Source organism: Pleurodeles waltl, chromosome 4_1 (assembly GCF_031143425.1).
Source record: "Pleurodeles waltl isolate 20211129_DDA chromosome 4_1, aPleWal1.hap1.20221129, whole genome shotgun sequence".
NCBI lineage: Eukaryota > Metazoa > Chordata > Amphibia > Caudata > Salamandridae > Pleurodeles > Pleurodeles waltl.
The window spans coordinates 349,293,751-349,312,665 of NC_090442.1; positions in this window are offsets into that span (position 1 = coordinate 349,293,751).

Below are 18,915 nucleotides of genomic sequence, written 5' to 3' on the forward strand. Positions count from 1 at the left end.
TTGAACCCGGCAACTTTACTTCCTGCTGAGAATACTGAAATTAACAATGAGGAAGAATTTGAACATGATTGTCTTGAGGTAACGTAATTATGTACCAAACCACGACCAGATATTCAAGACACACAGCTGAAAGAAAATGATTGTATCATGTTTGTTGATGGGTCTTGTTTAAGAGATTCCGTCGGAACACTGAAGGCTGGTTACGCTGTATGTACCATAGCTGGTATCATTGACGCTTCCTAGCTTGAGAAAGTGTTTTCCGCACAAGTGGCAGAATGAATTGCCCTTACTAAGGCATGCCACGCAGCTGTGAATCTGAGAGTCACTATCTATACTGATAGCAGATATGGATTCGGAATTGTACATGATTTCGGCCAACTGTGATCGCAGAGAGGTTTCATGACCTCTTCTAGTTCCCCTGTGAAAAATGGTGAACAAAGAAAGGATTTGTTACATGCAATTCAGTTACCTCTTGAAATTGCTGTGGTGAAATTCAATGCTCACGTTAAGTCACAAGATTTTGGGGGTCATTCTGACCTCGGCGGTCGGTTTTAAAGCGGCTGCCAACCCGCCAACAGGCAGGCGGTAAAAAAAATGGAATTCTGACCCTGGCGGGAACCGCCAACACAGCCCACCACTTTAACACTCCGACCGCCACGGCGGGGCAAACAAACAGCGCGGCGGTCACCGCCAACAGACAGGCGGCAGACAATGTACCGCCCACCCTATCACGACCCACCAATCCGCCACCTTTTCCGGGGTGGGAGCCCCGCCGATAAAAACACGGCGGAAACAGACCACGAACGGGAAAACGCTCACCTCTATACACTCCACGAGGAATCTGGACAGCATGGAACCCGAATTAAACATCCTACCAGCGATTGTCTACCTGCTCCTCTATCAGGAGCACGAACGCCGCCGCAGGAGACAACAGTGAGTACTGCACCTACGACACAGGGGAGGGGGGAGGAGAAAAGATTACGGGCACACACATACGTGACCCCCTCCCCCCCAAATCCCCACACACCAATGCAGAGCAACAAGTCAGAGTTACACCCCCCAAACCCCCCGGAATAATTCAAAGACAAAATAAAAGGATCATTAAAATAGAAGTATATTAAAGCATATTTGAACTTAAGTGAAATATGAGATTTTTAAAACAAATAAATCACAACATGAACAATGTATACATAGTCCAAAAGTCCAGCACATATTGGCTACATGCCATTGTTCGTGGGCCAATGTGCATAAACACATGGGCAAAGCCCACACACGAGACCCAATTCCATTGGAGAGAACACTGCTGGGGCATCAGATAATAAAACCACAGGCACCTCAGGGGGAAGGGAAGGGGGGGCACCTCAGCCACATGAGTCCACAACGCCAGATCCACGAGGGGCCTCCATGCCCACTGTACCATCCTGGGGAGTGCAAAGCCACAGTCTCTCAAGTCTCTACAGTGGGTGGATTGCCCACTGTACCATCCTGGGGAGTGCAAAGTCACAGTCTCTCAAGTCTATACAGTGGGTGGATTGCCCACTGTGCCATCCTGGGGAGTGCAAAGCCACAGTCTCTCAAGTCTCTACAGTGGGTGGATTGCTCACTGTACCATCCTGGGGAGTGCAAAGCCACAGTCCATCTGGTGGATTACAGACTCCACTCGTGAAGCCCTGCCCGACACAGATCCGGCCCTGCCAATGGGCCAGCAGTGCATGAGATGAAGAGCCCAGCGGAGCGGTGCTTGAGATGAAGGGCCCAGCGGAGCGGTGCTTGACAGGAAGGGCCCAGCGGAGCGGTGCTTGAGATGAAGGGCCCAGCGGAGCGGTGCTTGACAGGAAGGGCCGAGCTGAGCGGTGCAGAGACGGCGGGGCCCAGAGGAGCGGTGCTTGAGATGAAGGGCCCAGCGGAGCGGTGCTTGACAGGAAGGGCCCAGCGGAGCGGTGCAGAGACGGCGGGGCCCAGCGGAGCGGTGCTTGACAGGAAGGGCCCAGCGGAGCGGTGCAGAGACGGCGGGGCCCAGCGGAGCGGTGCTTGAGATAAAGGGCCCAGCGGAGCGGTGCTTGACAGGAAGGGCCCAGCGGAGCGGTGCAGAGACGGCGGGGCCCAGCGGAGCGGTGCTTGAGATGAAGGGCCCAGCGGAGCGGTGTTTGACAGGAAGGGCCCAGCGGAGTGGTGCAGAGACGGCGGGGCCCAGCGGAGCAGTGCTTGAGATGAAGGGCCCAGCGGAGCGGTGCTTGACAGGAAGGGCCCAGCGGAGAGGTGCAGAGACGGCGGGGCCCAGCAGAGCGGTGCTTGAGATGAAGGGCCCAGCGGAGCGGTGCTTGACAGGAAGGGCCCAGCGGAGCGGTGCAGAGACGGCGAGGCCCAGCGGAGCGGTGCTTGTGACGAAGGGCCCAGCGGAGCGGTGCTTGAGACGAAGGGCCCAGCGGAGCGGTGCTTGGGATGAAGGGCCCAGTGGAGCGGTGCTTGACAGGAAGGGCCCAGCGGAGCGGTGCAGAGACGGCGGGGCCCAGCGGAGCGGTGCTTGAGATGAAGGGCCCAGCGGAGCGGTGCAGAGACGGCGGGGTCCTGTTCAGCGGTGCTTTTCACGGCAGGGCCCTGTTCAGCGGTGCTTCTCTTGGCGGGGCCCTGTTCAGCGGTGCTTCTCTTGGCGGGGCCCTGTTCAGCGGTGCTTCTCACGGCGGGGCCCTGTTCAGCGGTGCTTCTCTTGGCGGGGCCCTGTTCAGCGGTGCTTCTCTTCTGTTCCTAGGGAACCAGATCTGGGCAATCATTCCCGCTCAGTCGCCATCCGACCTATCGCTTGCGGGGCCTTCCTGTGCTGGACTCCTGGGCCCGGGGGTGTCCTCCGTCACACCCCAAATGGGGCTGGTGGGGCCCTCCTGGGCAGCTCGCCTGCTGCCGGACTTCTTCGCCCTGCTGCCATTGCCCTCCTTGGAAGAATCTCTGGGGCCCTTGCCTCCCTTGGAAGAATCTCTGGGGCCCTTGCCTCCCTTGGATGAATCTCTGGGGCCCTTGCCCTCCTTGGACGAATCTCTGGGGCCCTTGCCTCCCTTGGTGGATGGGCCAGGTGACGGTGCAAGGCTGGTGTCCTTGGGGGCAGCCGTCTCAGGCCTGTGGCGCCGGCTCTTGCCTTTCTTGCTTCTTTTCCCAGGGGGTGGGCTGGCTGTCCCCTTGCTGCTGGCCGATGTTCCTGCCCTAGGAGCTGGTGGACTCCAATAGCCCTGAACGATGGTCCTAGTAGGTGCAGGGCTTGTGGTGGCTGAGGTGCTGGTTGGAGTCTTACGAGATGGAGGGGGTGGGTCAGTTGTTGGAAAGAGGTCAAGGTTGGAAAGGAAAATCAATTTAGAAAGACAGGGACGGGTAGTTGTAGTGGATATGGGAGTGGAGGAAGAGGATGTGGTTGTAGGAGAGTCAAGTGTGGGTGCAGGTGCTTGTGACGGAGGCTGTCGTGAGGTGGATGGCTGTTGGGTGGGTGGCTGCCTGCGTTTGTGTGGTTTGGAAGAGGGGGTGACAGACACACTGGGAGAGGACACAGGGGATGTGTAAATGGTAGTGGGGGTGGTGACTGCACGTGTGCAGACTGTTCTGGTGGGTGTGGTGGTGATGGACGTAGTGGCTGATGGTGGTGTGCATGCAGGTGTGAGTGGAGACGTCACAGGGAGGGAGGAGGGAGATGAGGAGGAGGGGGGACACAGTGGAGGCAGTGGGTGTTGGTGTGTCTGCATGTGGATGTTGCTTGGGTGAATGCTTGTGTGATCTGTGGTGCTTATGTCTGGATGAGCTTCCCTTGGGTGTTGAGGTGTGTGCAGGCTGGTCTGTAGGTGTGTCTGGGATAGGCAGAGGAACAGGGGAGTGGGACTGGGTTGAGGAAGTTGGAGGGGGGAGGCTAGACCCAGGGACAATTGCTGCCGTCAGTGCTGAGGCCAGAGCGTTGAACGATCGCTGATGGGCAGCCTGACCCGAATGAATGCCCTCCAGGTATGCATTGCTCCGATGCACCTCCCTTTCCACCCCCTGGATGGCATTCAAAAGGGTAGACTGCCCAACAATGAGCGTCTGGAGGAGGTCAATGATCTCCGCACTGAGAGCAGCAGGGGTAACCGGGGCAGGACCTGAGGTGCCCGGGGCGAAGGAGATGGCCGGATTCCTGGCCGAGCGGGCACGGGGCGAAAGCTGAGGGGCTGCTGGGAGGGCGGAGCTGGTGCGCTGGGTGGCGGCTGTAGCTGTTGTTGCGGTGGGCACGGATGTTGCCGCCACCACAAGGGAGCTCCCTTCCGAGGACGTGTCGGTGTCGCTGACGTCTCCACGGGTCCCCGTTGTGGAGCCCCCCTCGCCCTCCGTCTCACTGGTTAAGTCCGAGTCTGTTGCAGGGCCCTCTGGGGCCATGTGAGATGCAGCTCCCTCGTGCGCCGATGCCACTTCTCCTCCGCCTGATGATGCTAATGCACACATGAACAGGAAAACCAAAAAAAGGGGGGGGGGAGAAGAAAGAAAGACATGTTGAGTGCATGCATTGGCGGCACCATTGGCGGAGAGGACAGACACAGAAGCCCCCTGCACTACACCGCGCACTCGGGTTACACTACTCAATTCTAGTGACTTGGCCTACAAGTCTATGGACGACAAATGCACACATAGGTGAGCCCGGGCCATGGATAGCTGTACTTAGCACCCTACAGAGGTGGGGGGCGGGGGCACAGGGCCATGTCTAACGGAGGGGCCTAGCCTACAGAAACCGCCCTGGCCTAGAGATAGCCACAGCCCTCCTCCCCACCCAGACACCTCCACTGTGCGCTAATATAGCGGAATGTGCTGATACTCACCCCTTTGTGTCTGCTGTGATGTCCTCACGCGCCCATCCAAATCGGGGTAGGCCACCACCAGGATCCGGGACATCAGGGGGGTCAATTGACGACTGGCCCCCCTCCTACGATGGGAGGCCATCCCCAGCAGAGCCTCGGCGGTCTTTCTGCTCCCGCGGCGGATGTCCTCCCACCTCTTGCGGCAGTGGGTGCCCCGTCTGTTGTGGACCCCCAGGGCCCGGACGTCCTTGGCGATGGCACGCCAAATGTCGATCTTCTGATGGGCGCTGACCTATGTGACATGTACAGGGTGGAAAAATAAATAGCATCACTTTTCTGCATGGTCGATGTGCGCGGCCCCCCCTCCCCAACCTTGCCATGTGGCACATGCTCTCATCTGTCGTGTGTTGCACTCCTCATTCGCTCCCTTCCCCACCATCTTACATCCACCCCACTCAACACAGGCATAGCCCATACTACGTGCTCCCAGTGTACTTACCTGTTGGTCTGGAGGACCGTAGAGTAGCGCATACTGGGGGAGGACCCCATCCACAAGTTTATCCAATTCCTCAGATGTGAAGGCAGGGGCCCTTTCCCCAGTCTCAGCAGCCATTGTCTCTTCCAGACCGAGTTCACAGCAGCACTTGCAGTATAGGTCCTCTCCTGTGGATGATCAGGTCTCGAGTGATTAAGCAAGTAGAAAATGGCGGTCATGCCCGCGGCGGTGCGTACCGCGGCGGTGCGTACCGCGACCGCCGGCGCACATCGTCATTGGCTGCTGAGACCCATAGGGTTCAATGTTAACCAATGCTGCTTTGCGCCGCGGTCTTCGACCGCCACGGTGTGCCACGCCAGCGCATTGACCTCACATCCCATTGTCACACTTCACAGGTCAGGCAGCCGCCATTTCAAGGGCCCACATGGCTGAATTTCTACGGCGTCACACAGGCCTAGGCCTTGCATTGCCACTCATACAAGCCATTCAATGCATAGCGAATCGTGTAATGTGCAAGCTGTGGTTACGTACCTGTGGGTTGCTTGACTCTGTGCTCCATGTTGTCCTTCCTAGGCACCGTCCGCTGGGACTTGCGAGGAGATGGAGGAATCCTCCCGTGTACAGACCGCTGGTGGACCTGTCGACGATGGAAGAAAGACATGTCATACTTACATACAGACTTGACCGAGCCACTATACAGGAACTGTGTGCCCAGCTGGAGCCAGACCTGATGTCCCCCATTCGCCAACCCACAGGGATTCCCCCTCTGGTGCAGGTTCTGTCAGTACTCAATTTTTTGGCAAGTGGATCATTCCAAACAACAGTGGCCATATCATCAGGGATGTCTCAGCCTATGTTTTCTAAGGTTTTGTCCAGAGTGTTGTCTGCCCTGATGAAATACATGCGGAGCTACATTGTTTTCCCTGAGGTGGGCGATTTGGCTACAGTGAAGGGTGATTTCTATGCCCTTGGACATATCCCCAACATCATTGGTGCCATTGATGGGACCCATGTGGCCTTGGTTCCCCCCAGTGGAAGTGAGCAGGTGTACAGGAACAGAAAAAGTTATCATTCGATGAATGTCCAGGTGGTCTGTTTGGCTGACCAGTACATCTCCCATGTAAATGCCAAGTTCCCTGGGTCAGTGCATGACGCGTACATCATGCGAAATAGCAGCATCCCTTATGTGATGGAACAGCTACAGAGACACCATGTGTGGCTAATAGGTGACTCTGGTTACCCCAACCTGTCGTGGCTACTGACCCCAGTGAGGAATCCCAGGACAAGGGCAGAGGAACGCTACAATGAGGCCCATGGGCGAACTAGGAGGATTATAGAAAGAACCTTCGGCCTCCTGAAGGCCAGGTTTAGGTGCCTGCATATGACAGGGGGATCCCTAATGTACTCACCAAAGAAGGTGTGCCATATCATCGTGGCCTGCTGTATGCTTCACAACCTGGCTTTGCGACGCCAGGTGCCTTTCCTGCAGGAGGATGGTCCAGATGGTGGTGTTGTAGCAGCTGTGGACCCTGTGGAGAGTGAAGAGGAGGAGGACGACGGGGACGACACAGACAACAGGGACACAGTGATACAACAGTATTTTCAGTAGCACACAGGTACGAATCAACCACGCCATTTTACATTTACTTAAAGTCTCCTGCCTCTCTACTGTCTGAGTTCCCCCCCAGTTCCTGTTAACTGAGTTGTGACTTTCCCTTCCGTTTTCAGAGCTGTGGGCCCCACTGCGTGACCTCTGCTTTGTTTGCCCATGGACTACAGCTGTGTGACAGTGGTATGTTGTCATCACAATGTAACTGAACATTTTGGCACCGTTATGTCTAATACATTTGTTCAAAATACAAGCAGACTCCAGATTTTTTTAGTGCAAGAAGTGATTTAATTCAAGTGCTAAATTTAAGGAACATGATTGTAAAACGGGGATGGGTGATGGTGGAGTAATGTCCATGGCAGAGTCCAGTTCTCAGTCGCACAGGTGCATTGTCCATATGCCTGTGGAAGGATGGAGCAGGGGCAGTTCAAGGTTGGACAGGGTGACAATGTGGGACAGTGGGATGACATCAGGGGGTATCGCTTGCTGGCGGGGGTCTTGCAATCCTACTCTGTCTTCTTGTGAGATCTCAGGTTCCGCTTGCGGGGTGGTTCTTCTTCTGCAGGAGGTGGGGTTCTGGTGGCCTGTCGTTGTGTGGGGGCCTCCTGTCCACTAGCGCCGGCGGAGGTGGTAGGCTGTTCCTGGTCCAGGCTAGTGACAGGGGCCCTTTGTGGTGCCACATGGTCCCGCAATGTGGTGACTATCTGGGTTAGGGTCACGACGATGGTCCCCATTGTGGAACTAATGTTCCTCAGTTCCTCTCTGAACCCCATGTACTGTTGCTCCTGCATGACCTGGATCTCCTGGAACCTGGCCAGTACCGTAGCCATCGTCTCCTGGGAGTGGTGGTATGCTCCCATGATGGAGGAGAGGGCCTCTTGGAGAGTCGGTTCCCTGGGCCTGTCCCCCCCTGTCGCACAGCAGCCCTCCCAGTTCCCCTGTTTCCCTGGGCCTCTGTCCCCTGGACGGTGTGCCCACTACCACTGCCCCCAGGTCCCTGTTGTTGTTGGGGTGGTGGGTCAACCTGGATGCCCTGTAGTGGTGGACACACCGCTGATTGACGTGTCCTGGAGACAGAGGCATGGGCCCGCTGGGTGGGAGCTGTGCTGGTGTTCCCAGAGGGGGTTAGGTCTGGTGTAGCCTGTGGCTGTCTGTGGGGAAACGACTGTCCCGAGGTCCCCGATGGGCCGGGCTGGTCATCAGGGTCCAGGGAGACAGAGCTGCTGTCATCACTGGGGGCCTCTTCTGGGGGTGGGATGGACATCTCTGGACCCTCCGTGGCGGTGTGGTGGCGTTCGGGTCCTGCAGGGGTATAAGAGTATGGTTATTGCTTCTGTGTGTGGCATTTCATGTAATGGGTGGGTGGCCGTGTCCCCCAGTGCTGGCATTCCCTTCTGGGGGCTTTTGTGACGGTGGCTTGTGGGGGTGATGGGTGTGTGCAGTGGGCATGCTTTGGGGATGGGTGTCCATGCTTTGGGGAGGCATGCAGGGCTAGGTTTTGGGATGGGTGGGTTGTGATGGTGAGCCATTAGAAAGGAGTTGGTGTGATGGGGGTGGGGGTGAGGGTGGGGGTATGATTTGGCATGCAGGTGGGGTGGGGGGAATGGAGTAGTGAAGATTTGACTTACCAGAGTCCATTCCTCCGCCTACTCCTGCGAGGCCCTCAGGATGCAGGATGTGCAAGACTTCCTCCTCCCATGCTGTGAATTCTGGGGGAGTAGGTGGGGGTCCGCCGCCAGTCTTCTGCACCGCAATGTTGTGCCTTGATACCATGGAACGCACCTTCCCCCGTAGGTCGTTCCACCGCTTCCTGATGTCGTCCCGATTTCGTGGATGCTGTCCCACTGCGTTGACCCTGTCCACTATTCTGCTCCATAGCTCCATCTTCCTGGCAATGGTGGTGTGCTGCACCTGTGCCCCGAAGAGCTGGGGCTCTACACAAACTATTTCCTCCACCATGACCCTGAGTTCTTCATCAGAGAACCTGGGGTGTCTTTGGGGTGCCATGGGGTGGTGTGGATGAGGTGAGGGGTGGTGTATGTGTTGTAGAGTGTGGTGAGTGTGGTGGTGTATGGTGTTTTGTGCGTGGAAATTGTGTGGGTGAGGTTGTGATTTGCCTCTGTGTGATGGTGTACTCTATGCTGTGCTCTCTCTCTCTGTCGTTCACTCGCAATTGTGGTCGTAGGGGTCTGTGGGTGATGTAGGTGTGTGTTTTATATTTAATTGGGTGTGTGGGAGTGGTGTGTGTATGTTTCTCAGGTGTGTGTATTTTGAATTATCCAATGTGGTAGTGTTTTGTAAAGGTGTGTGTATGTTGACCGCGGCGGTGTGTACCGCCAATGGAATACCGCGTTGAAAGACCGCTGTGGGGATTTGTGGGTCGGAATGGTATGGGCGTATTTCTGTTGGCATGACGGTGGAGGTTTGGTCATCGCCAGTTTCCCGCTGACCTTTGGTGTGGCGGACTTTTGTGGATGTCGGGTTTTTGGCGGTTTGCCAGTTGCGGGTCAGAATGACCGTGGCGGTTTACCGCGGCCGCGGCGGTGTTATGGCAGCCTTCTGGCCGGCGGTAAGCGACTTTTACCGCCGAGGTCAGAATGACCCCCTTTGTGTCCATGGGAAACGGTTATGCAGATCAAGTCGCAAGGTTTTGCGCATTGGACTGTATATCGTTCAAGGAACAGTGGGAATTGTTACCGCAAACTGAAAATGACACATACTTGAACCTTGCATTAAGGGTGGTTGATACCCTAGATGAGTTAAAAACATTACAGGGTCGTGCTAGCAAAGAGGATAAACGTTCCTGGCAAAGAATGCAATGTGTACAGAGGGCTGATGATTTGTGGGTCTCAGAAGAGGGGAAATTAGTCTTGCCAAACAGCCTTCTGTCCCAGTTTGCCAGGCTATACCATGGACAGGCTCACCTTGGGAGAGATGCAATGATCAGGTCATTTAAAATCGATTGGTTCAACCCAAAGTTCAGACATGCCGCAGAGGTTACCTGTCACAGGTGCATCATCTGTCAACAGATGAATGCTGGAAAAGGGACTGTGGTAACTTTGAGCCACATTGGGAGAGCTGGTGGTCCTTTCAGCAAAATGCAAATGGACTTCATTGAGATGCCTGTTTGTGGAGGACTGAAGTATGTGTTGGTGATTGTGTGTGTTTTCAGTCACTGGATTGAAGCCTACCCCACACGTAGAAATGACAGTCTCACAGTTGCAAAGCTGCTGCTTAGTGAACTAATACCAAGGTTCCGGTTTCCGGTCTCTATAGAGTCAGATAGGGGCAGACACTTCGACAATGAGGTGATTAAACTCCTGTGTGCCGCATTAGACATCGAACAAAAGCTGCATTGTAGCTACGGCCCTGAAGCATCAGGACTAGTAGAGCAAATTAATGGTACTCTGAAATCAAGAATGGCAAAGATGTGCGCAGCTACCAATATGAAATGGCTGGATACATTGCCTTTAGTGCTGATGTCAATGAGGAACACCCCTGATAAGAAAACAGAACTGTCTCCCCATGAGATCCTCATGGGCAGAGCTATGAGGTTGCCAGCAGTACCTGCGAATGCTCTAGTGAATATCACAGATGATATGGTGTTGGACTACTGCAAAGGTTTGGCTGATGTGATTCGCTCTTTCTCTCACCAGGTAGAGGCTAACACAATGCCACCGATTGGAGATCCAGGTCATACTCTACAAGCCGGTGACTGGGTGGTTGTCAAGAAGCACGTGAGAAAGTCGTGTTTGTAGCCACGTTGGAAAGGGCTGTATCAAGTGATCTTGACAACAACCACTGCTGTGAAATGTGCAGGTGTTCCAAATTGGATACATGCCAGTCACACAGAGGAGGTAACGTGTCCAACTGACGAGGAACTTGAAGTTTCCGGCACAACAGTTCCAGGAAGAGAAGTCTCAGGGCCAGAAAACAGCCAATAAGGAACTGAGATTGCAGGAGAGCCCACTGAGAACAGCCTCGTCCCTCAAATAGTGAATGAGTTCGAGAGAGGTGACAGAGTGCCTATCTCAGTAGAGGCGGCAGGAGAACTAAGTCAGGGAGAGGTTCTCCCAGAAGTAGACGGATACAGGTTAGAACTTGAACCCGTTACAGATCAAGAAGAAGAAGAAGAAGGAGAAATAATAGAGAGAGATCAGGGTGTGTCAGCATCCCCTGAGCCAGTTGCAGGTCCATCAGGTAAAAACACCATATCACAAGAGGAGGGTGCTGTCCAACGTCCTGAAAAGACATATCGGAAGAAGACGCATAAGGGTGATAACTGGCCAGAGAAACAACTCTTAAGGATAAGAAGCATACCAGATGAAACAATAATAGAAGAAACTGATAGATCCTGAGTGGAAGATTTGAGTGAAGGAGAACTGCAAGGTGAACGCAGGTTGAAGAGAAAGAGAGTCGCAAACAGAAGATATACAGGTCCTGAATGGGCGTGTGCTACAACATCTGAATGGCAACAAGAATTCCTAGCATTCTGTTTTGATCGAGAAGTACCAGGCCAATACTACGGTACCTGAACTAATTCAAAGAAAAGACTTTGTTGAAAATTGAAATTGAAAACTGAGGAAAGAGACTTATAAATTACCGGATGTGACATTAGAACCGGATTCGACTTTGAGAAACCCGATTACGACAAGCTACTAACCTGATTTGACAAAGGGGTCCTGGAGCGAGTGAAAACGCTGTAAATACACACTGAGAGCAAGAGAAAAAGAGTTCTAAATCATCCTCAAGTTGATTGTTATTCTGCTATCTGATTCTACACAGACATGGCTTATAATAGAGGTAGTAAAAAGGGAAGTAAGGTGTGTGATTGTTTAAGCCTTATAATAGGTATTGTGTGTGCAATAATAATTGTGGGAGTGATTGTGGGAATGCTGTGGTTGGAGAAAAAGACTATTAACGCTACTTCAAAATCTGAAACTACAACACTAACACCGTGGGAAAGGTTTGAGCAGGATGCAAGACACTTGCATGAGGGAACTAATTCAAAGGGGGAACTTTCTACTAATGTCTTCTATTGCTTACTGAATGAGTATGTAGAGACCATGGATGAGAAAGACTGTTATGTGTGTACCAAGATTCCTTCGTCTGTGCAAGAAGGGGTCACCTATCATAGCCTTCCCCTAACGTATGGGATTAGCTGTAGTTTGCTACTAACAAGATTCTATAATCAAGAGCATGTGCAATACTTTTATTCAAATCTGGATGTTGTGTTTTCTTTTGTGCCTGTGATTGAATTCCTGAACAAGCTAGCTAAGGAACATGATATAAAAATAGTTAGAGGATTCTTTGAGCCGACGCTTACATTTGGAACTGCTTAAGCACATCGCAATAATCTGACCTGCTTACTGTCACCTGTAGAGAAAAGCTTTTTAGATCACACTGATGATAGACGCAAAGCATTGAAAGAAAGATTAGAAAAAGAGTTAGAGAAACGTACATGTGCAAATGATTATGCTTACACTGCAATCAAAACACAAGGGAAACTAGATATAAATGCATTACATGTAGGTAGGCTTTGTATATATAGGCCAAAATCTGAGCAGGACAATTTGTTTGTGGGAACGAGTGAATGTAGACATGTGTTTTTGTTTCAGAGTAAGTGGACATTTATGTTGAATGGACAGGATCCAGCGATCCCTGGGATCTATTACATCTATGGACTTAATGCTTATTACCGTCTCCCTAGGGGATGGTATGGGACATGTTATTTGGGAATAGTTTTTCCAAAGATTTACCAGATTGATGACTTAAAGCAAATACCTAAAATGTCTGAATTACAACATGCTAGACAAAAACGAGAATCAGTGGCTGCTGTCATTGGTGATATATTTGGAGCTATAATTCCTTCAGTAGGGGTTATCTTGAATTCTATGAAGAATCAAAAGTTGTCTACTATTGTGGATAACATGCTGACAAATTTGACAGGGGCTATACTCCTGATGGATACTGAACTTGCTGCAGAAAGAGCTATGACTCTACAAAATCAGCTTGCTTTAGACATTCTTTTAGCAAAAAGTGGAGGGGTCTGCAAGATGCTCAACGAGCGTCATTGTTGCTCGTTCATTCCGGACAATAGTAAAAAGATTAGAGGTATGCTTACTAACCTAACTAGAGATAGTGCAGATTTGAAGGATTTGAAGGAACCTGGAGTTTGGGAGAAATTTGGAAAAGGAATTGCCAGAGTATGGAGATGGTTTACCAACATTTGGAATGGGGTAGTTGCAAAAATACTAATGGGTTTATTAATTGTTCTGGCTTGTCTATTAGGATTATGGGGGGCATGCAAAATTAACAATAAAATTAAGAAAAATTGGACCAAAAGAACCCGGAGAAATGAAGAAAGTGAAAGAGAGAAAATGTTCAATGAAATTTGGGAGAGTTGACATATGGGACAAGATGTTGAAATGCGCATTATGCGTAAAGTGAAAAATTAAAATGAAAGGTTAAAGGGAAAGGTTTGTGTGACGAGCGTCATCAGATGAGGGACTGTGAGAGCGTAGCTTACATAACCTATATTAAAATGAAATGCTTATATCAATGTGTAATGAGGCTGCATTGAAAACAATAATAATAGCGGTTTTGCTTAAATGTGCACCTGAATTGTGATCACGGTAAATGGCCACCAATGTATACGCAAACTAATAATGATGAATAAAGTGTTTATGTTATGATCAAATAAGCTTATATTAACATTTATGTTACTGCATCTGTATTGAAAATCTTTTTAGGCCTTAAGTTAGCGTGAGCTGTGGGTTTTAGCTGCCCAGCTCTCATATAAAATGCATTTTTCTGTTTTTCCAGTGTGCTGACTCGCAAAGGGCCATGACCCTGCAAATGTTCCTTTTTCTTCAACTTGGAAGACGAATGTATCTATGTTAATTCCGTTCCCAAGCGCATATTCGGTGCCTTGGTTTAAAAGTTATGTGCAAATTGAAACAAGTGTAGATTAATGAAATGTACAAGGTCACTTAGACTGATGGACAATGAATCTGCTGACCCAAAAGGCGTGCCAAAGAGTGAAGTAACACCGGACGTGCCACCTCTGAAGACATCAATTACGAAGACCAATCAAAGAAACGTGAATAATGTGGGGTGACAATTGGGATTACCAAATGCTAAATTTGATAGGTTAAAGATAGTGGGGTATAGTAAGTGTCCAATAGAATTTTGGGGGAATGTACTACGAAAAAGGGATAAAAACCCATGTCACAGAAGGGTCATTAGAATTAGGTAGGGAATGCTATTCATTTTATCCAGAAACTCTGTCACTCTGTTTGGTGACCTTGAGACTTATTAAAACCATCCACATCCATAGACTGCCCTTTATACTTTTCCTCCTTAAGAGGAAAAGTGTCCCTATGCCCTTTAGTTGAGTTTAGACTGATGGCGTTTTGACTGATGTCCTGAAGATGAAGACTGATCCTGTGCGCTGACCTAATCCTTGGAGGGTAATTATGACAATGCAATTTGTAATTTGTCTGTTTGCTTTTCCTTTCTAGGTACCAACTGCTTAATTTTGACAGAGACCATAGCCAGATGTTTTCCAAATTGGTGTTCTAAATTGTTTTGCATGAAGCCCAACATGCCTATGCTAATTAGTGATTAGGATAGGTGATCATCAAATTGACGCAAATAGACAAACGACTGACATTATGCTATGTTGAACTGGCGCGTATTTGACACTTTGCTGTATTCTGATCTATGTTTGTGCCGTGTTATATTCTGATGTTTATAATTCTCGCCTTGTTGAAATTTTACCAGAGTTGCCATATCGTAACTATGCTGTTGTGTTTCTTGGCTTTGAGATTGACGCACCTAATCTTAGATTGTAACTAATAGGGAATAAACTTCATAAAATTCTATTAAAGGTGTGGTTATTCATGGCTGAAAGGTCATGGTCGCGTCGTCAATTTTGATTAATGTCTTAGACCAAAGTGAAGTGTATTGTTGTGATAAATATTGATGACATTATTGATATATTGATTGACATATTAATCAGCTATCTCGTCCTACGGTGTTTCTCAACTGGGTCAAAAGATTAATTGGCCTAAAACGAGTACTAATGTGTAAAAATTAACATAAAAGGACGTGTTAGCAAGACCACACAAAGCCACTTTGCATGACTTTGAATGGCCTCATAGATTTGGAGTAAGACAATGCAGCACAAATCACTGTGTTGCCTTACTCTTTGAAAAAGAGGCGTTTCATGGGCATTGCAGTAGCTTGTAAAGCTGTGAATGCACCACAACCTTACACCTCCACAGGGGAGGCACAGCAATGAGACATATCTTTACTTCTCCTTGTTTCGTCCTCTTTCTATGTGTGCTTTCTGCAGCACACATAGAAAGAGGAAAAAGTCCCCCAGGATTGTTTTTCTGCAGGAATAGGTCCCTTCCCGCCGGAGAAAAAATCTTTAGATTTATGATCTAATCCTGAGCAATTTCGTAACGTCCTATTGTGTGCTTCATAGAAATGACATGCAATGGGGTACTATTGGTCCACATGTCTGATAGCCCTCATGTGTTCTAATACATGATTCTCGGTAAAATGAATAGTACTCCCCACATTCTTGAGGCCACGTGGACACAACAAAATTGGGATTCTATGTAGTAGATCAGGTGGGCATGCAGAAGAGGGGAGAGCATACATTGAGATGGATGGAGTCCAAATATATAATGGAATTGAATACTAAGACATCAAATGGTTTGAGCACAGATGAGGAGTTACATAACCACTTGGGATGAGAGGGGAGTTTGTACCTCAGGATTAGAGCGTAAATCCAAAGACTGTTTTTCCTCATGATACCAAGTACTAGTTTATTTAGCTTTTTAACATGGAATTTATTGGATTTTTAGAGTCTCTATTGAGCTGCTTCTCCTTTCCTCTGTTTTTCCTTTTCTTGTCAATAGGGTTTATTTTTAACACTATTTTTGCCTTTTTTGTAGGACTGCAGAATACAAGGGTAGATTTTCTGCCTACCTATGGCCATCATTAAGCTAACTGAAGAGTAATACAATGGATAATTTGTATTTCTTTGGCCACTTGGGATATGTTAAGACTCTTTACTGTGCATAAAGGTGCCTAAAGTTACATTCATGTGAAATAATTATATTTATTAAAAAAAATATATATATATATTCACATTTTATCGTGGGTTAAATACAAACAATAATATGACTCAACAGTTTCTTGTTGTATCATTTGCCAACGTTACTTGCTTCCACAGTGCACATTTGTATTCGTCATTTATCTTATCTATTTTACCTTGTCTCTATGAGTGTGTTTCGCTGTTACACGTTCTCTGTCGTGTGCTTGGGAGTAGCTTCTCCAGAAACTTCTGCCGTGTAATATGCTATCCCCCCCTCTCCTTCCAATTGTCTTAACCAAACTCTTAACAACCTATTAACATGATGGTGCGAGTGGGAGCATGCTAAGGATAGTTACTGTAAGATGTGGGGCAGGCTCGTACCAGGGAGGAAGCCCGGCTCTCATTACCGTCTACATCCCTGTGTTGCCTCTCGGTGCATGTCTGGGGTCTCCCCGGTGTGTCCTGTTACTCTCTGGGCCCGATCGGTGAGGGGTCTGAGGGGGCCTACATCTCTGTCTGATTTCTTATCATATCTCTCCCTTCTGTCGTGTGCCTATGAAATATTTATATTCATAACAGCAGAACACCCACCCATGTATGTGTGGTCTGAAACTGACTACTTCCACTAGATGATACTTATATTTTCTTAATTATGTAGCAATACTACCCCATATGTAGTGCTGCAAATGATTGTACACACAACAGAAAAGACCCAACCAGTATTTTCATGAGGGATTCATTGAAATGTACATGTCTTTTTATGATACAGGGCTTATGCGATGTCAGAAATTGTCTGTTGTTATAGTTTATGCCCCAATACATTTGTGAACTTATGAGCATAACCAAAGATATTGCACATTGTATGCAAACAGTACAACCACTGGTGATTTTGCCTTCTTTACGGGGAAGGATGGGTTACTGCTTAATAATATAAGATGGTTGCTACTTTTTGACTCCACTGTGTTTTACATGTCAGTCCTTTTTTACTGTTTGCAAAAGGGTGCTTTGTGTTGTGCTCACTTTGGATATGGCGAGAAACAAGGAACATTTACATGTGATCAAGGCACAGGGTGCGCTCAAATGTGTAAGGTGTTGGTTCCACACCAGATAATTTAATGGGGATATATTGAAGAACGAACAACATGTATATATATATATATATATATATGTGTGTGTGTGTGTGTGTGTGAATGTTGGAAATGGCCTTTTTTACAGGGTTATCCCCAAACCTTTTACCTTCTTCCTCTTACTATTTCTGATCTGTTTTTGCTGGTTTATTGTCTCTGCACACTGTACCACTGCTGATCAGTGCTAAAGTGCAAGTGCTCCCTATGTAAATTGTATTGGTGATTGGGTTATCCATGGCCTGTAAATCAAATGCTACTAGTGGGCCTGCAGCACTGATTGTGCCACCCACATGAGTAGCCCTGTAAATATGTCTCAGATCTGACACTGCAGTGTCTGTGGTGCAGTCTTGCACTGCCAATTTGACCTGGCAAGTGTACCCACTTACCAGGCCCAAACCTTCCTTTTACTACATGTAAGGCACCCCTATGGTAGGCCCTAGGTAGCCCCATGGGCAGGGTGCAGTGTATGTTAAATGTAGGACATGTACTGATGTGTTTTACATGTCCTGGCAGTGAAATACTGCCAAATTCGGTTTTCACTGTTTGAAGGTCTATCTCTCATAGGTTAACAAGGGAACTGCCTTTTAATATCCTTTAAATGCATGTTTCCATTGGGAGCAGATAAAGATATGGAGTTTGGGTCTCTGAACTCACAATTTAAAAATCTATCTTTTGGTACAGTTTGTTTTCAGTTTGTCAGTTTGAAAATGTTCTTGCTTCAACAATTCTCTGCCTGCTTAATATTCCACGTCTGGATCAGACTGACAGTTGGTCTGTTGTGAATTCCCTCTGGACAGTGACACAAAGGGAGCTGGGATGTAGCCTGCATATTCTGATGAGTCTTCTGGGATAGAGTGGAGATGGGGGAGCCGACACTTACACATGAAAGGGCTGTGTCTGTCCTCTCACAATACATTCTTCAACCCCCAGGGGTGTGTGGGGCCAGACCTGGGCAAGGCAGGCGCTTGTCAACAACAGAGACTTTCCTTTGAAGTTTGCCCTCTTCAAAGGCAGAAAAGGGTATAAGTAGTGGACCCAAAACCCTAGACTTTAGAACACTTCTGGATCAAGAGGAACCTCTGCCAACGAGAAGAGCTGGAGGAGGAGTGCTGTCTCTTTTCAGTGTGTGCTTTGCTGGGTTGACCTGCAGTTGCTGCTTCCACCTTAAAGAGTGGAAACACTGGACTTTGCTGTGTATCTTGCTTGTGAATTTTCTTCAAGGTCTTGGAGTAGAGCTTGCCTCCTGTTGGAAGTCTCCGCGATATCAATGACTTCAGCTTTATCTGCCTACAGCATTGGGAACTGTGGCGGTCATTCTGACCATGCGGTCACCGCCAAATGGCCGCTCCGCGGTCAGGAGACCACGGATGCCATTCTGGCTTTCCCGCTGGGCCGGCGGGTAACCGCCAAAAGGGCGCCCGCCGGCCCAGCGGGAAAGACCCTGCAACAAGGAAGCCGGCTCCGAATGGAGCCGGCGGAGTTGCAGGGGTGCGACGGGTGCAGTGGCACCCGTCGCGATTTTCACTGTCTGCAAAGCAGACAGTGAAAATCCTTATGAGGCCCTGTTAGGGGGCCCCTGCACTGCCCATGCAAGTGGCATGGGCAGTGCAGGGGCCCCCAGGGGCCCCACGACACCCGTTCCCGCCATCCTGTTCCTGGCGGTAAGAACCACCAGAAACAGGGTGGCGGGAAGGGGGTCGGAATCCCCATGGCGGCGCTGCAAGCAGCGCCGCCATGGAGGATTCCCTGGGCCAGGGGAAAACCAGCGG